The sequence below is a fragment of the Bufo bufo genome, chromosome 9 (assembly GCF_905171765.1).
Source record: "Bufo bufo chromosome 9, aBufBuf1.1, whole genome shotgun sequence".
Taxonomy (NCBI): Eukaryota; Metazoa; Chordata; class Amphibia; order Anura; family Bufonidae; genus Bufo; species Bufo bufo.
Window position 1 is genome coordinate 72,881,602 of NC_053397.1, and position 14,756 is coordinate 72,896,357.

At 47.3% G+C, this 14,756-nt stretch overlaps 1 protein-coding gene across 2 annotated transcripts in view; it reads left to right on the plus strand.

Annotated features, from left to right (window-relative positions):
- Nucleotides 1-235: 235 nt before the first annotated feature.
- Nucleotides 236-14,756, plus strand: part of MFSD14A (major facilitator superfamily domain containing 14A) — a 54,869-nt gene continuing 40,348 nt past the window's right edge. For both annotated transcript variants that reach the window (XM_040408244.1, XM_040408245.1), the window contains exon 1: nucleotides 236-337. The gene's annotated coding sequence lies outside the window, so the exon portion shown is untranslated. The remainder of the gene's footprint in view (nucleotides 338-14,756) is intronic.

Genomic DNA, 14,756 nt, shown 5'->3' on the forward strand with positions numbered 1-14,756 from the left:
AAAGACTACTTCTATTCACTGACAGCAATAAGCGATATTATAAACTAGCGAGGAAGGGAGTGGCTGCTCAGCCTATGTTAGGACAGACACCGTCCGGTCCAGCACGTTCTTCCCGCCGTCCGATCATAGTGGTGACGTATACGCCCCGCCCCCGAGTGTGCCTCTCCGCTGTGCACCGCTCCCTCACATGCGCCGACCCGAATCCGGATGTTGACGCGAAGCACACGTGATCAGCGGGTCAGCCAATGGGCGGGTCGCGCGATTTGACGTGAGAAGGTGGAGTGTACGCAACATGGCCGCTGCGTGAGAGGATCGGCGAGAGGGGAGAGACTGGAAGGTATGAAGGGAAATGGAAGTGGGAGACGGAAGACTGGTGTGAGGACGGTGGGAGAACTGGGAGAGGCATTACATGGAGGTGTGATAGGCGCCGCCGCCGCAGCAGGAGGTGGACACAGGTTGTTATGAGGAGGTAGAGGAAGCTGTGCTTACAGGCTGCTGTCTGTGTAGGTGAGGTGCCAGCCCCCACTGAGGGTATCGCAGCCTACCAGAGCCAACATGGGGACGGCACTGCCCTCACACATGTATCAGGGATATGTTATTCCTGGTGGGAGAGGACCAGCCATTACCCTGCTGTCAGTGAGGGGACAGGCCACATAAACAGCTGCTGCTCTGCCAGGAGGCTCCAGCAATACATATATATTAGGGAAGTTAAAGGGTCATGTAGGTTTGCATATAGATGGTCTATCCTCAGGACAGGTCATCAGTATCTGATCCATGGGGGTCTGACACCCAGGACCCCCTCAGATCAGCGCAGCTCACCAAGGACAGCGCCCTGCAGTGGCTGTGCATGGTATTGTAGCTTGGGTCCATTCACATCATATGACCAATGTACGAAATGTCACTGGCCTCTGAGATGGCACACCACAGTCTCTTCACACAGCTGATGGGCGGGGGTGTCGGGAGTCAGGCCCCCCACGACTGGATATCGATTAACTGGACTTGGGTCATCAATATCAAAATCCCAAACAACCCATTTTAATATTTGTGTGAATTCCTAGTGTCTCTAATTAGGGGGTAGGTTAATACTTCTGCTGAACTGATCCGGCAGAGAGCAGCCTAGCCGGATACTGCCATTCACTGCCGCCACATTTCAGTCATTGGGTTTTGGCAGGACATAAACGCAGCATGCACTGGTTCAAACACAGCATTAATGGAGCCTATTCTAGTCGGTGAGGTCCGGTGGTGACTGGCAGTATCCGGCTAGGCTAGATCCGGTGCACTCCGGCGGGCTCTTCTCTGCCTTATCAGACCCCCACCTCTCTGTTGCACCTGGAATTTCTGAGGCTCCAACCAAGTTATGCCTGGGGGCCCCCATCGCACAGCCTGGGCACTTCAGCTGGGAAGGGCCCCCATGTACCTGAACTGGCTGCACAGACTGTAAATGCTTCACTTTAGTTGTTGTTTTAACCTACTGCTTGTGACCAGAAGGGGATCCTCTGATCTCTGGGGCCCCAAGCATTGGCCAGGTTTGTGTGGTGGTAATATTGACTCCCATGTTTGGGGCTCTTGTGTATCAGGGCTCATGCACACAGATTTTGCATGGGTTAGATATGGACCCATTCACTTCAATAGGGTCACAAAAGATGCAGACAGCACATCGTGTGTATATCCGTATGTCTGTTCGTGGCATCCAGAAAAACCTAGAACGTGTCCATTTAATGGATTGTTCTGTAGAGGCCATGATGTTCCGGTATCCGTGTTTTGCAGGCTACGGACGTGTACATGAGCCCTAAGGTAATTTGCTATGACGTCTCCGTATGTTCCAGTCTACAGTGCAGGCAAATGACCTGAGCTTCCACCTCTCTGCTTTTCTGTATTAGTGTTTCCGTTCACTGACAGAAAACAGGGCTTTGAAAGGCAGAGTTTATAATTTCATGTCTGTATAGTACACTGCATCTGTCCCCATGATCAGCCCTATTAAACCGTGTATACAGCGAGGCTGATCCTGTCAATCTCGCTAGGAGGGGGTGACGGTGGAGCAATGCTCCGAGGAGCTAGGCCAGCCCCTTGGTGCACCACACATCTCATTTACGTAAAAGTAAGAATTTCTCTGCATCTGTATTACTAGTTAAAAAGTAAAGGGGCTTATTTTAGACACCATGATCAACCCTACTCTTTATAGGTGTTGTGTCACTTCAGCAAACTGCATTTATCATGTGGAGAAAGTTAATATGAGGCACTTACTAATGTATTGTGCATGAGCCCTAACATTGTACAGCATTTTCATGGCGGCAGGTCCCCTTTAAAGGGAACCTGTCACCAGGATTTTGGGTATAGAGCTGAGGACATGGGTTGCTAGATGGCCGCTAGCACATCCACAATACCCAGTCCCCATAGCTCTGTGTGCTTTTATTGTGTAAAAAAACCGATTTGATACATATGCAAATTACCCTGAGATGAGTCCTGTCCCTGATTCATGTCACATACAGGACTCATCTCAGGTTAATTTGCATATGTATCAAATCGTTTTTTTACACAATAAAAGCACACAGAGCTATGGGGACTGGGTATTGCGGATGTGCTAGCGGCCATCTAGCAACCCGTGTCCTCAGCTCTATACACAAAATCCCGGTGACAGGTTCCCTTTTAAGATACTTGTCTGGTGTTCAGAGGGTCAGTTTTCCTTTGGATTTGGTTGCCAGTTTCTAATTTTCCTATTTGCGGCTTTGTCATTCTGAACATCCTGCTGTCACGGTTTGTGCTCCTGATGGCTTCTTGCCTTCTGCTCTATTGTCTTGCTGTTGTTGGACCTGTCAGTAGATAGAGGCCTCTTTCTTTAGCGTCACCCTAGTGTCAATATTTTTATTGATTTATGTTGGATAACTGGATCCTGTTGCTTTGGTGATTGGATGCTGTGGTGCATTTTAGAGCCCATTTTCATGGAAAGTCTATGGCTCTTCTCTACCAGTGAGCAGTGTCATTGTGCATTGTAAAAGGGGTTGTTGTCCGGCCTAGGAGCTGACAATGTAAAGCCCCTTAAAGGAAAAAAAACACCTTTCCACCTTCCCACTCTTCCTGGTCTCGGCGGCTTCAGATTCCGGTTGGTCCTGTGTGTTCTGGAGGATGCGCCCAATTTATGACTAAGCATCTTCTGTCAGTCTGTGCTGCTAGTGAGAAATCCACGGACGTCAGAACCGCAGTAGATTTCTGTCTCTATTTGGACCAGAAAACTGGTGGAAATGGAAATAAATTTGTTGCAGCTACAGGTCACACTCCGTCGTAAAAGTGCTGGGGGTGGACAAAAAACTCAACTTTCAGAAATAAAGTGTCACAATGGCTTCTAAAAAGTTGCAAATACGAGATTTGTGACTTTTTAAAGCCAGAAAACAGGTGCAAAGAAGGTGATTAACCTCCCCATTTGTGTGTACTTCCTGTGTGGAGATAGCCCCGCCATGGGGATTTTGCAATCTGCAGCATGGTAATTGTTTCTGCTGATTTTAATGCAAAGGGTAAGATTGGGGCAAATAAACATCCCGGGCATCATTACATGTTCTAGTAATGCTGCGAACATCAGTCATTTTTACAGTGACGCGATATGGGGAGAAATTGAAACTGACAATCGGACACATACGGATACCTCCACGTGCGGATGATTTGTTTGCAAAAATTTCTGCAACTGAAAATCAGTCCCTTTCATCTGAATATAGTTTGATGGAATCGATGTCCTTGCCACCAAATCAGCCCCGCTCAGGTGAATGGAACAGATTTTCAGCCGTAGAAATTTCTGCGGTGAAGAACAAGATGGAAATTACGGCAGAGGAGGGTGTTGTGGATTTTGCCGTGGATCTGCGGTAAAAAATGGCATGTGTTATGTGCGGTTTTTGTGTTTTTTTTTTTTTTTTTTTTTTGCTGTACAAGTGGCTGTGGATTTCACCATCTCCATTGCCAAAGGTAGAACTTGCAGTAGAGAACTGTTAGGCCTCTTTCACACGAGCGTGACGGATTGGCTCCGGATGCGTTCAGTAAAACTCGCACCATTTTGCAAGCAAGTTCAGTCAGTTTTGTCTGCGATTGCGTTCAGTAGTTAAATTTTTTTCAGCGCGGGTGCAATGCGTTTTAATGCGTTTAACGCGCCTGATAAAAAACTGAAGGCTTACAAACAACATCTCTTAGAAGCCATCAGTGAAAAAATGCAACAAAGAACTGATGCGTGAAAAAAAAAAACCGCTCATGTACACAGACCCATTGAAATGAATAGGTCAGGATTCAGTGCGAGTGCTTTGCGTTCACGTCACGCATTGCACCCACACAGGAAAACACACTTGTGTGAAAGGGGCCTTTGGGTAACTTGCTTGCACGTTTTCAGTGCTTTTTAAGACTTTGTTCACATCTGCATTGTAGCTTCCATGGCCATCTTTAAAGTATTCTCATCTCAGACATTTTGCCCGGTTTTAGACCAGCGTGTCCAGTGCGGAAATCGCGCTCTGTGTGTGTGTGGTTTCCCGCTATGGACACTGCTTGTTTCACAGGAGCACACACTGTTATAATGATTTATAATGCTGTGCGTCTCTGCATGACCTGTATCTACTGAATTAGGGCTCGTTCACACGACCGTATGTCTTTTTCAGTGTTTTGCGGACCGTTTTTAACGGATCCGTTTTTTTTTTGTTTCAGTAGTAGTGTTTCCGGTTCCATTCCCTTTTTCCGTATGGCATATACAGTAATTACATAGAAAAAATTGTGCTGGGCATAACATTTTCAATAGATGGTTTCGTATGTGTTCCATTTATTTTTTTTATTTTTTTGCGGACCCATTGACTTGAATGGAGCCACGGAACGTGATTTGCGGGCAATAATAGGACATATTCTATCTTTGAACGGAAATATGGAAACGGAATACACTTTTTGCGGAACCATTGAAATGAATATGTCTGTGAAGGTTCTCATTTATCCAGGTCATGGTATAAAACCCAAAACCTCTGGTCAAGATTCAGCCGTGTACTTACATCTAAAAGAAACAGGTTTTGGATAAGGAGGCCGATTGCTACAAACGAGGTGTGAAGGAGGCCATCTACGTAAAAATGGAAAAGCCAAGCTTGAATAGAGGCGGTGGGGTTAGACATCTATTGTCTGCCACATACAATGCTGTCTTGACACCTTTTTCTGGGAGGTCGTCATCACCTACTGACTCCAATTAGGATAATGATATCAACACCTTTGACCCCATGCTGGGTATAATGACCTCTGACCCCATGCTGGGTATAATTACCAGATGTTGATTCAGTTACATATTCCCAGAGAATTCTTGTACAGTCACTCAAAATTGAGAAAGCTCGTTGGAAGAACGAGTGAAACGTTTTCAAGAAATCTACAGTACGTCCAGTTGCCCTGATTTATTCTTTACTGATATTGAAATGAATAGTTCCGTATACAGAACGCAAAAAACGTTTGTGTGAACGAGCCCTTATGCTGACATAATGCTGTCACTATGGTTCTGTAGAAGTAAGGTAATGCAGAGACACAGCATTATAAATCATTATAAGGGTCCATTCACACGTCCGCAAAAGGGTCCACACCCGTTCCGCAATTTTGCAGAACGGGTGCGGACTCATTCATTCTCTATGGGACCGGACGTGAAGCGGAGAGCACACTATGTGCTCTCCGCTTCCGCATTTGCGGAGCGCGGCCCCGAACTTCCGGGTTTCGGCCCCGAACTTCCGGTCCGCAGCTCCACAAAAGATAGAACATGTCCTATTCTTGTCCGCAGCTGCGGACAAGAATAGGCATTTCTATAGCGGGTGATTTAAATCAAACTAGGCCTGCACAATATATCGCCAATTGGCCGAGCCAAAAATCCTGCAATTGTATTACCATATTTTTCGCTTTATAAGACAAACTTTTTTCCCCCCAAAAGGGGGGGGGGGGGGGGGGGGAATGCCAGTGCGTCTTATAAAGCGATGGTTGACTTTTTACGTGGATGACACGGATGTATCGCTGGCCGCGCTGTGCAGCATATCAGTTACAGTGCGGGGAGGGAGGAGGGGCTGGAGGCAAATTTGTTATTTTAATGAACAAATGTTCTTCTATTTATTTTATTTACCCGGTATCTGTTCTGTGCAGTGCTATTAAGAAAATGGTAAGTTTTGTATTTTGTACTTTTGCAGTAATGCTAATATGTTGATTAATTTAGAAAAAGATGTTTTATTTAGAAAAACACTGCATTTCAGTTCTTGAGTTAAGCATAACTACATTTCAGCGTTATCAGTAATTTCTGTGTGCTTTTGCCTTGAAAATCCAAGCAAATAGACCTCTAGCACAATTCCTTTTAAAATATCGCATCGCATTATCGCAATTTTTAGAGCCCTAATTGCAATCGCACAAAATTCCCATATCGTGCAGCCCTAAATCAAACTGATTTAAATCACTAGTCAGTAAGGCTTGATTTAAATCATAGTTTTCTACATAAAGACTAAGGCCCCTTTCACACGAGCGAGTTTTCCGCGCGGATGCGTTGCGGGAGGTGAACGCACAGCATCTGCACGGAATCCTGACCAATTAATTTCTATGGGGCTGTTCACATGAACGGTGATTTTCACGCATCACTTGTGTGTTGCGTGAAAATCGCAGCATGCTCCCCTCTGTGTGCTTTTTTCACGTAACGCAAGCCCCATAGAAATGAATGGGGTTGCGTGAAAATCGCAAGCATTCGCTAGCAAGTGCGGATGCGGTGCGATTTTCACGCATGGTTGCTAGGAGACGATCGGGATGGAGACCCGATCATTATTATTTTCCCTTATAACATGGTTATAAGGGAAAATAATAGCATTCTGAATACAGAATGCATAGTAAAACAGCGCTGGAGGGGTTAAAAAAAATTTAAAATCATTTAACTCACCTTAGTCCACTTGATCGCGATGCTGGCATCTCCTTCTGTCCCCTTTACTGAATAGGACCTGTGGTGAGCATTAATTATAGGTCAAGGACCTTTGATGACGTCACTCCGGTCATCACATGGTACGTCACATGATCTTTTACCATGGTGAATCACCATGGTAAAAGATCATGTGACGTACCATGTGATGACCGGAGTGACGTCATCAAAGGTCCTTGACCTATAATTAACCTCTTAAGGACATAGGGCGTACAGGTACGCCCTTGTGCCCTGGTACTTAAGGACACAGGGCGTACATGTACGCCCTGTGTATTTTCGATCACTGCCGTGCGGCTGGCAGTGATCGGAACCCGGTGCCTGCTCAAATCATCGAGCAGGCACCTAGGCTAAATGCGCGGGGGGGTCCCGTGACCCCCCCATGTCGGCGATCGCGGCAAACCGCAGGTCAATTCAGACCTGCGGTTTGCTGCGATTTCTGAAGTTTCTGGTCCCCGCAGTCCCTGACCGCAGGGATCAGAAACTTTATATGCCATAAAAAAAAGTTTTATTTACCCCCCCCTGCACCCCCGAATGATTTTTATGGTGGCGGGAGGTGCAGGGGGAGGGTTGCGGGCGGTGTGGGCGGTGCGGGAGGCGGGCGGTGCGGCAGGCGGGATCGCGATCCACCGCCCGCCTCCCCTTGTATAATCGTTGGTGTCTAGTGGGGATACCAGGGTGCCAGCACATTGCTGGCACCCTGGTATAAACGGCTGACATCTGCGATGCGATGTCAGCCGTTTAACCCTTTCCATACAGCGGTCCGTACGGACCGCTGTATGGAAAAGGTTAACAGCGCAGGGAGCTCCCTCCCTCTCCCATCGGGGGGCTGCTGTGCCTTTGCAGCCCCCCGATGGGGAGGGAGAGAGCCCCCAGAGAGCCCCCCGAGAGATCCCCTCCTTACCCTTCCCCGTCTGCGAAGTTCTGAGCAGTACTGAGCAGACGGGGAAGGTTCCCATGGCAACAGGACGCCTCTCAGGCGTCCTGCTGTCCATGGTGCTGAACAGATCTGTGCTGAATGGCATAGATCTGTTCAGTGTAAGTAAAATACAGTACAGAACAATATATATTGTACTGTACTGTATTATTCAGACATCAGACCCACTGGATCTTCAAGAACCAAGTGGGTCTGGGTCAAAAAAAAGTGAATAAAAGTGAAAAAAAAGTAAAAATCAAAAAACACATTTATCACTGATAAAAAATGAAAAAAATAAAATTCCCTACACATGTTTGGTATCGCCGCGTCCGTAACGACCTGATCTATAAAACGGTCATGTTACTTTACCCGAACGGTGAACACCATAAAAATAAAAAATAAAAAACTATGATGAAATTGAAATTTTGCCCACCTTACTTCCCAAAAAAGGTAATAAAAGTGATCAAAAAAGTCGCATGTACGCCAAAATTGTAACAATCAAACCGTCATCTCATCCCGCAAAAATCATACCCTACCCAAGATAATCGCCCAAAAACTGAAAAAACTATGGCTCTTAGACTATGGAAACACTAAAACATGATTTTTTTTGTTTCAAAAATGAAATCATTGTGTAAAACTTACATAAATAAAAAAAAAGTATACATATTAGGTAGCGCCGCGTCCGTATCGCCCGGCTCTATAAAAATATCACATGATCTAACCCCTCAGATGACCACCGTAAAAAAATAAAAATAAAAACGGTGTAAAAAAAGCCATTTTTTGTCATCTTACGTCACAAAAAGTGTAATAGCAAGCAATCAAAAAGTCATATGCACCCCAAAATAGATGCCAATCAAACCGTCATCTCATCCCGCAAAAAATGAGACCCTACTTAAGATAATCGCCCAAAAACTGAAAAAACTATGGCTCTTAGACTATGGAGACACTAAAACATTTTTTTGGTTTTAAAAATGAAATCATTGTGTAAAACGTACATAAATAAAAAAAATTGTATACATATTAGGTATCTCCGCGTCCGTGACAACCTGCTCTATAAAATTACCACATGATCTAACCTGTCAGATGAATGTTGTAAATAACAAAAAAAAAACGGTGCCAAAAAAGCTATTTCTGGTTACCTTGCCGCACAAAAAGTGTAATATAGAGCAACCAAAAATCATATGTACCCTAAACTAGTACCAACAAAACTGCCACCCTATCCCGTAGTTTCTAAAATGGGGTCACTTTTTTGGAGTTTCTACTCTAGGGGTGCATCAGGGGGGCTTCAAATGGGACATGGTGTCAAAAAAACCAGTCCAGCAAAATATGCCTTCCAAAAACCATATGGTGTTCCTTTCCTTCTGCGCCCTGCCATGTGCCCGTACAGCTGTTTACGACCACATATGGGGTGTTTCTGTAAACTACAGAATTAGGGCCATAAATAATGAGTTTTGTTTGGCTGTTAACCCTTGCTTTGTAACTGGAAAAAAAATATTAAAATGGAAAATCTGCCAAAAAAGTGAAATTTTGAAATTGTATCTCTATTTTCCATTAAATCTTGTGCAACACCTAAAGGGTTAACAAAGTTTGTAAAATCAGTTTTGAATACCTTGAGGGGTGTAGTTTCTTAGATGGGGTCACTTTTATGGAGTTTATAATCTAGGGGTGCATCAGGGGGGCTTCAAATGGGACATGGTGCCAAAAAAACAGTCCAGCAAAATCAGCCCTCCAAAAACCAAACGGCGCACCTTTCACTCTACGCCCCGCTGTGTGCCCGTACAGTAGTTTACGGCCACATATGGGGTGTTTCTGTAAACAGCAGAGTCAGGGCAATAAAGATACAGTCTTGTTTGGCTGTTAACCCTTGCTTTGTTAGTGGAAAAAATGGGTTAAAATGGAAAATTAGGCAAAAAAATGAAATTCTCAAATTTCATCGCCATTTGCCAATAACTCTTGTGCAACACCTAAAGGGTTAACGACGTATGTAAAATCAGTTTTGAATACCTTGAGGGGTGTAGTTTCTTAGATGGGGTCACTTTTAGGGAGTTTCTCCTCTAGGGGTGCATCAGGGGGCTTCAAATGGGACATGGTGTAAATAAACCAGTCCATAAAAATCAGCCTTCCAAAAACCAAACGGCGCACCTTTCACTCTACGCCCCGCTGTGTGGCCGTACAGTAGTTTACGGCCACATATTGGGTGTTTCTGTAAATGGCAGAGTCAGGGCAATAAAGATACAGTCTTGTTTGGCTGTTAACCCTTGGTTTGTTAGTGGAAAAAATGGGTTAAAATGAAAAATTAGACAAAAAAATGAAATTCTCAAATTTCCTCCCTATTTGCCAATAACTCTTGTGCAACACCTAAAGGGTTAACAACGTATGCAAAATCAGTTTTGAATACCTTGAGGGGTGTAGTTTCTTAGATGGGGTCATTTTTGGGTGGTTTCTATAATGTAAGCCTCGCAAAGTGACTTGAGACCTGAACTGGTCCCTAGAAATTGAGTTTTTGTAAATTTCGGAAAAATTTCAAGATTTGCTTCTAAACTTCTAAGCCTTATAACATCCCCAAAAAATAAAATATCATTCCCAAAACAATTCAAACATGAAGTAGACATATGGGGAATGTAAAGTCATCACAATTTTTGGGGGTATTACTATGTATTACAGAAGTAGAGAAACTGAAACTTTGAAATTTGCTAATTTTTTTCAAATTTTTGTTAAATTAGGTATTATTTGGTGCAAAAAAAATTTTTTTTTTGACTCCATTTTACCAGTGTCATGAAGTACAATATGTGACGAAAAAACAATCTCAGAACGGCCTGGATAAGTCAAACCGTTTTAAAGTTATCAGCACTTAAAGGGACTCTGGTCAGATTTTCAAAAAATGGCCTGGTCCTAAGGTGTAAAAAGGCTGTGTCCTTAAGGGGTTAATGCTCACCACAGGTCCTATTCAGTAAAGGGGACAGAAGGAGATGCCGGGCCGCGATCAATTGGACTAAGGTGAGTTAAATGATTATTTTTATTTATTTTTTTAACCCCTCCAGCGCTCTTTTACTATGCATTCTGTATTCAGAATGCTATTATTTTCCCTTATAACCATGTTATAAGGGAAAATAATACAATCTACAGAACACCGATCCCAAGCCCAAACTTCTGTGAAGAAGTTTGGGTTTGGGCACCAAACATGTGCGATTTTTCTCACGCGAGTGCAAAACGCATTACAATGTTTTGCACTCGCACGGAAAAATCTCGAGTGTTCCCGCAACGCACCCGCACATTTTCCCGCAACGCCCGTGTGAAAGAGGCCTAATTCTTGCTGGTATAACTTATAATATGCAAGTAGATGAAGATTTTTAGAATAACAACTTTTCATATTAGTTTTATTAGATTGATTCTGTATTCATAGGTTTGTAGAAGTTAGGATTAAGGTCTTTTTCTCAACTCATGTTATAAAATTTTTATTTTTGAGAACTGCAAAAGTAAACCAAGCATCTGTGATAATATCTTGTAGGCAGAGAAACTGCCCAATAATCTTACAAAAACCTCTGTAAGAGCATGACATTGTGAATGGATTAATGGAATTTATTTACCCAAAAAATTAAACATATACAGCCTTATTCTACATAATTAAAAAACTAATCTTTATTTCATGATGGAATAACCTTTGGATGGTAATATATTTTCTCGCCCATATTCCTTGGGGGACACAGGAAACCATGGGTATAGCTCTGCTCCCTAGGAGGCGTGACACTAAGTGAAAGCTGTAAGCCCCTCCTCCATCAGCTATACCCTTCAGCCTGGAGAGAGAGACTACCAGTTTTTGCTTAGTGTCCAAGGAGGCAAGACACTCCCTGCTTAGGCAGGGTTGTTTTCCTATAATTTTTTATTTTTGCGTTATTTGTTGTTTTTAATTCGGTTTTTTTCTACTTACAGGGACAACAGAGGCGCACTAGACCCCTCTGTTTTCTCCCGGGGTTGAGTCGCGCCAGTGCCGGTAATACCGCACTGCCGCCTCCCCCACAGAAGACAAGGTGGACCAGGGCAGCCTCGCTCCCCTGCGTCCCGCCAGCTCAAGGGTCGCCCGCACGCCAAGTCCCTCCCCCGGCTTCCTGCCACTGCGGTGCCAGTGGCTGAAGGAGCGACCCTGCTGGATGGATTGAGGGCGAAGACAGCGTATGGTGAGAGTGGCTGCTCCAGCCTCCCCTTCCCTCCCTCCCACCGCTGCTACATCTCTCCGTGCCATCATTTGGGGGGGGACTTCGTCCCCCTCCCCCATGGGCATATCGGGGCCGGCAACTTTACCGGCCATCATTTGGGGGGGGACTTCGTTCTGGTGTTGCAGACCCAGGACAAGCTGGTTCTTAGGGGGGTGGCTACCATCTTCAACGGCAGGGCAGTCAGGGGGACGGCTGTATGAGGAGATTCAGGCGGGGGCCGCTTACTTGGCGCGAACGGCACCTTTTCATGGCCGGCACTTCATCTACCTAGGGGGTTAAATCATTTTGCCGCGCGCGCGTGCGGCTCTGCTTCTCCTTCAGCGCGGCAAGGGGGGGGGCGGAGCTTTCTACATGCGCTCCGCTACTTCCTGGTTCGTCGGGCTCCACATCTCAGGTGCTGCGTGGAGCTCTCTCTCTGCCGTCCGATCCTGAAGCTATTCACCTCTGTGCCTGCCGCCTCTCCTCCACAGCCTCCCTTCAGTCTGCTGCCCTTGCTGTCTGCCGCTTGCATCATCTGGGTCTGGTAGGACTGTTAACCCCATCCGTGCCACCAGTACTGTTACTTGGGTGTGATCCCCGTTTTTTCACCTGGGGTCTCCCACTTTAAGTGCAACTTTTTTTCCACCATGTCAGACCCTTCTGCAGCTGCCAAGCCTTGGTACCATGCCTGTACCGCTTGTAGGGAAGCCTTTCCCCGGGGGCAGTCTGATCCGCACTGTCCTGCATGCCGAGCTCCACCGCAGCCTCAGTCGCCCGCTGTGTCGCTCCCTGCTTCCTCTGACCCGCCTGACTGGGCTAGATCCCTGTCCCAGGCCGTGGAAAGCCTCACTCAGGTCGTGGGCCGCCTAATAGACAGGCCGCCTACCCCGCAGGACGCCATTCTTACTGTCGCGCCCTCCGGGTCCATCGCTTCTGCCGCTGCGGCGGGTTCACCCTCTCTTAGTGACCCTTCCCGAGCTAGGCACTCTCAGAAGCGTTTTAGAGTAGAGCGAGCCTCCTCCTCGGATGCCTCCCTCTCCCCGCCACGCGTGCGCACTCAGACGAGCCTCTCCTCTCCAAAGGATTCGCTCTCTGAAGGTGAATTGGCGGTTTCAGATTTGGAAATGGACTCGGCCCTGCCGTCCAAGCTAGCCTCAGCGATGGGTCAGCTCATCTCTGATATTCGTGACACCTTTAAGGTGCAAGATGACCCCCCTAGCTCTGACGCAGCTAGCGTCTCCTTTATCAGACCCAGGCAGGCCTCAAAAGTTTTTCCAATCCACTCTGATTTCTCCTCCGTGGTGTCTAAGGCTTGGGCTCGCCCGGACGCCCGTTTTGTCAACCCCAAGAAGCTGGACATTTGCTATCCTTTTCCGGCCGATGTCGTGGCCACCTGGTCGTCCCCACCCAAGGTGGACCCCCCTGTGGCCCGTTTGTCAAAGAACACGGCCATCCCTGTTCCCGACGGGTCCTCTCTTCAGTCAGCGGAGGACCGTCGCATGGAGACCCTTTCCAAGGGCATTTTTGCTGCCTCCGGTTCTGCCCTCAGACCGGTTTTTGCCTCTGCTTGGGCAGGTAAAGCAATCTCTGCTTGGGGTGCGCAGCTGGAACAGGAGTTGGACTCGGACGTCCCCATCCAGGACCTACGTTCCTTGGCCCAGCTTATTATTCGGGCCGGGAATTTTGTTTGTGAGGCCTCCCTTGATGCGGGAGCCCTTATTGCACGCTCCTCCGCCCTGGCGGTTTCCGTCAGGAGGGAGCTCTGGCTGAAGGTTTGGAAAGCGGACGCTGCCTCCAAACGTTCCTTGGCGGGGCTACCGTTTGCGGGTTCCCGCCTTTTCGGGGTCCGCCTAGACGAGCTTATTTCGGAGGCCACGGGTGGTAAAAGCACCCATCTTCCTCAACCCCAAGCCAGGGGCGCCCCCCGCGGACGCCCCGGTGCGTCTCGTTTTCGGTCCTCCCGCAGGAACTCTGGGGCTCCCCCCGCAGCTGCCGCTTCGGCCCCTCCCCAGGATAAGCGTAGGAAGCCGTTTTTTCGGGCGCAGCCCTCCTGGCGCAGGCCGCAGGCTGCCCGCACACCCGCAGCAAAGCAGTCCTCTGCCTGAAGGCGCGCCCCCACCCACCCGGGTGGGGGGCCGGCTCCTCCTTTTCAGGGACGTCTGGATGGCTCACGTCTCCGACGCCTGGGCTCTCGAAATTGTGTCCTCCGGATACAAAATCGAATTCGCGTCCTTCCCTCCAGATCGGTTCTTTCGCTCCCGCCCGCCGCGGGACCCGAAAAGCGCGGCTGCGTTCTCCGCGGCCGTTCAAGCCTTACTGGACAGAGGGGTGATTACCCCCGTTCCTCTAGAGGAAAGGTTCCAAGGGTTCTATTCGAACCTCTTTGTAGTTCCCAAGAAGGGAGGTTCGGTGCGGCCCATTTTGGACCTCAAAAAGCTCAACCGTTTTCTCCTCCTTCGACGGTTTCGGATGGAGTCCCTCCGTTCCGCGGTGGCTTCCCTGGAGCGGGGAGACTTCATGTCTTCCATCGATATACAGGATGCCTACCTCCATGTTCCGGTAGCCCGGTGTCACCATCGCTTCCTCCGATTCGCCGTGGGGGACCTCCACTTCCAATTTGTCGCCCTTCCCTTTGGGCTGGCAACAGCCCCCCGGGTGTTCACCAAGGTCCTGGCCCCGGTTTTGGCCTTACTCCGTTCCAGGGGTGTTTTTCTGCTAC